Below are 4,525 nucleotides of genomic sequence, written 5' to 3'. Positions count from 1 at the left end.
TGAATCCTGTTATCTACAAATTTGTGATTAGCAGAGTACGAGCACTCCAAACACAGTGAAATCAAATTATGGCCGTGATTTATTTATTTAACAATAGCAATGACTGCAAACATTTCTGCTGTTGTTTACTTTTGGATTATCACGTGTCTTTATACAAAGTTTATAAAACCTTTACACATAATTTTAATGGCTGTCCTGTTTTCGTGCCCCATCTTGTCGTCTTGTGCATGAATTGAGGTGACTGGCATTTGTATTAAAGGAAGAAAATTGTGTAATTAAGCTTTTGGCAGTTGGATTGTTTCCGTGCAACTGGTTCTTTTGATACGCCATATGCACATGCAGCGCTTGTGAAGGATCGCGGTGTAACAAGTTGTTGCGCCAAGCTCCCGAAGTCCGCTTGGCGTATCTTGCTACGGTGAGCTTTGGGGCTGGCAGAAATTCTCAAAGCCCGTGCGCAGTGCCACCGTGGGCATACATTTTAAAGAGTAGTCTGCTTAGCAATGTCGTTGCGTTCGTCTTCAGTTAAAACGAACTCAAGAATCGAGTAATCGCTTACTTCTTCGACTGGGATGCTTTGTGCTCCATATATATTGCTCCGCTGTCCTAGCCGTCCGAGCACCTCGTCTAAATGAGCCAGGTTTTCAGCAATTTTTTGCTCTTGGCTGAGCTTGATGCCTGAGGGGCAGTTGGAATTGATGATGGCTGTGAGCATGGGTTGCCTCGCCAGCTTCTCCTATGGGGGTTTAGGAGGGTACATCTCGGAGAACACGACTCCCTTGTTGTGCATTCTCAGCTGCTTAGCAGATGGCCTCTTCTAAACGTTCTCGACGGATGTTTCTGTCGAAGTGTCCTGCTTATTGACGTACACAACCACTGCCGCTGCATGTTTGCAGCGGCATGAGATTCCACTTCGGCAGTTGCAGTGAGCATGTGTCACCTTCCTAGTGGCATCGACAAGAAGAGAAAAGAAACATACGCGGGACATTTTATTAGAGCTCAAGATTGATGAACGGTTTTAATTAACCTTATTAACTCGTCAGTGACAGTTCACTAATTTTCACAGTACAATGCTAGGTGAGTAATTTGCTGGGTTAATTTGTTAGGACCACTAATTAAAAGGCGAACTGAACTACGCATTAGCGACCTGGCAGTGCTTTGCGCACTCGGCAGGATCCTGCTAAGACGCAGAGTAACAAAGCTGCATAGTATTTATGAAAAAAAACGAAGCTTTGTGAACTTCTCTTGCGAAGGAAGCGCAATGTTTCTTTTAGAGAGCAGCGTAAACAACAAAAGAGGTTGTAGCAAATGAGCAAAACTGATGGTGGCCAAAAGGACCGTGCCGCCGCCGTCGTCTGCGCCACATCAGTGGAAGCGAAAGACGAAGAGGGGCCAATCGTAACACGTTTTTTTTTTTTTTCGCCTGCACCTCAAGTTCTTGGCATGAGCCGCGCGAGCGCCGATGTAAAGGCGTTCATTATGAGCGATGATGTTGCATCGTTTCTACGCGCGACAATTTCAAGCAAAACACTCGGTGGCTGCGAATCGACATGACACGAAGCCGCGAACAAATAACCATGCCGCCTTGCCACACGCCAAAGTTTCCATAGCGAATGGTCGTGGAGCCGTCGATTATTTTTATTGTTTCGAGCATTTTGCAAATACACGGGTAGTGAGCATGCTCTAATAATATTCTAAGCATGAAAGAATGAGAGCTTACCTTGAGAGCTATGGAGTAAGCCTCTTGGGTGACACATGCCTGACGCATGCAATTAGCCGTTAGTATTCACAACACCGTAAAAAAGCGCTCACTCACGTCAAAAACGTGAGGAATCTCGTGCAGGTTTTCTCCTTTTTTAATGGTGGCATCGCGGAAGAACTATCCCACAACAATATCTCTAAACCCAGCTCGAAGAACTAACGCGCCAGCCACGGGCGCTTGAGCCGCCGTAGCTGTCAAATCAGTGAGACACTGTCGTCTGCTAAGGCTCTCGCCGTTACATGCTCGCCGCACCACAAGTGGCGCTGGATGGATGGATGGATGGATAGATGTATATGGCTGTACCCCTTAGATCGGGCGGTGGCTAGCGCCACCAAGTCGTAATACTTATTGAAACATAAAATAGATTTATTTTTTTCCCTTAAATAGTGAGGTTGAGGATTCGTACTTTGCAGCGAAAGGTTCAATTTTCACTCGTGCCTTCACTTTAGCCACCAATCAGATAACCTCCTTCTAGTTAATTCTATCCGCATAAACTCTATTTTGCCCTCACTGTCCCTAAACCCCAGTGCTTTGAAAAACTCTGCGCCATCACGCAGAACTATAATGTGAAGCCCTTTACAGAACATTATCAAGTGTTCGGCAGTTTCTTCTTCCTCTCCGCACGCACTGCATACCGTGTCTACCCTTTCGTATTTGGCCCGATATATCTTTGTTCGATATACTCCCGTCCTGGCCTCAAACAGTATAGAACTACCCCGAATATTGTCATAGATCCTTTCCTTGGCTATTTCCTGCTTAAAAGTTCGATAGATCTCTAGTGCGGACTTCTTAATCATGCCAATTCTCTACACATCGGTCTCAGCTTCCATCACCTTCTTCTTAACCGATGATTCTTTTCAGTTTGGCCCCCTGCTGTTTTCCAAGTATTCACCAGTCAATTTTCTGGTTCGCTTGCGCCGTTTTCTATCGACATTCTTCATGTACAAGTAGCTGAATACCTTCGTAGCCCACCGTTCCTCCCCCATTTCTCTCAATCGCTTCTCAAATTTTATCTTGCTGCTAGCTTCCCTGCCTTCAAATGATGTCCATCCCATATAGTAACGGGTGCAAGAGAAGAAACGTCAAAAAATAGTTTATTATGGGCGAACTTGTGCCCTGAAAATTATGTGCAAAAAGGTGAAAGAGTCTGCTAGAGCGTTCCAAAACAAAAACTGTTCATCTGCCAACGCACCTTCTTCTTCTTCGCAGCTCCAACTCACACTGACTCGTGCCTGTGAACAAGAGGCATGAGTCGTGCGGCCCCAAGCAAGAGTGCGCAAAGGACTCTGGACGCTGATTCTTCTTAATGCCGGATATTGTAAACAGTCTCTGTGGCAATGTCACCTTATACTCCCTGGTTCGGTGTATTCCCGTGAGCTCCTAAGGCAAGCCTACCTATTCCACGTTGCTTAATTTCTAATCTTGCTTGAGCTTCTGATCTCATGCACAAGACCGCATTGCCGAACGTCAGACCAGGAACCATGACCCCTTGCCATATTCCTCTCACAACATCATACCTAATGTATTTCCACAGTGCCCTGTTTTTCATTACCGCTGCATTTCTGTTACCTTTAGTCGTCACGTATATTTCGTGTTCCCTTAGGTACTCGGCCCCATCGCTTATTCATACACCCAGATATTTGTATTTGTTATATCTAGCGTGACCTCCTGTATTCAAAGCTCACTACCTTTATTGTCATTAAAAATCATGACTGCTGATTTTTCCTTACTGATTCTGAAATCGAACCTATCTCCCTCATTAGCGCAGATGTCCACCTTTCTCTGCAAATCTTCCTTGTTGTCGGCCATTAGCACTATATCATCTGCGTACATCAATGCTGGTGCCTGTTCGATGAGTTTTCCTTGTTTGACGAAAGACAGGTTGAAGCCCAGTCCACTTTCCTCTAATTTGGCCTCGAATCCTTGTAGGTACATCATGAATAATAAGGGTGGCAGGAGACACCCCTGCTTAAGCTCCATTTTGCCTCTGCAGGCTTGGATATCTGTTTTACCCACTTTATAATTACCTTGTTACCTTTATAGATATCTTTTGAAGATTAGTGACTACATCTTCCACGCCTAGTGTGTCCAGTATTCCCCACAATTTCTCTTAAACCTCGCTATCGTACGCTTCCTTGATATCCAAAAATGCTAGCCACATGGGCCTGTGTTCCTTTTCTGCTATTTCGATGCACTGCGTCAGTGAGAACAGATTGTCTTCCAACCTCCTGTGTTTCCGAAACCCATTCTGTAGTTCCCCCAGCACCCCGTCATCCTCTATCCATGCCTGCAGTCTTTCCTTTAAAATCTGCATCACCAGCCTGTAGACCACTGATGTCACTGTTAAAGGACGGTAGTTGTTTATGTCAGCTTTGTCCCGCTTTCTTTTATAGATCATGCTCATCCTGCTAAGTTTCCATCTATTGGGAACTTCTCCATTGATTATTATTTTGCTTACTGCCTCTCTCAAAGCCTGCTTACACTTCGAACATAATGTCTTTATGAGCTTAATTGGAATGCCATCTGGGCCTGTTGATGTACTACCAGGAACCTTTTCTCAGCCCTTTCCCACTCTTGTGAAAATGGAGCCATTGTGCCACCAGATTCATTCTTATCCTTTGTGGTGCATAAAGCACTTGTTTTTTGAAATTTTTCAGTCACCCTCGTTCTTATATATTCAATAGCTTCGTCCCCTTCTAGCCTAGTACCTTCAGCTATAGTTATAAACCTCTCCTCTAGGGTCGTCTCATTTCTTAGGGAGCTTAC

This window comes from Rhipicephalus microplus, chromosome 10, assembly GCF_043290135.1.
Source record: "Rhipicephalus microplus isolate Deutch F79 chromosome 10, USDA_Rmic, whole genome shotgun sequence".
NCBI classification, from domain to species: Eukaryota; Metazoa; Arthropoda; class Arachnida; order Ixodida; family Ixodidae; genus Rhipicephalus; species Rhipicephalus microplus.
The sequence above is the reverse complement of the archived record's forward strand: the minus strand, read 5'-3'. Positions refer to the sequence as shown.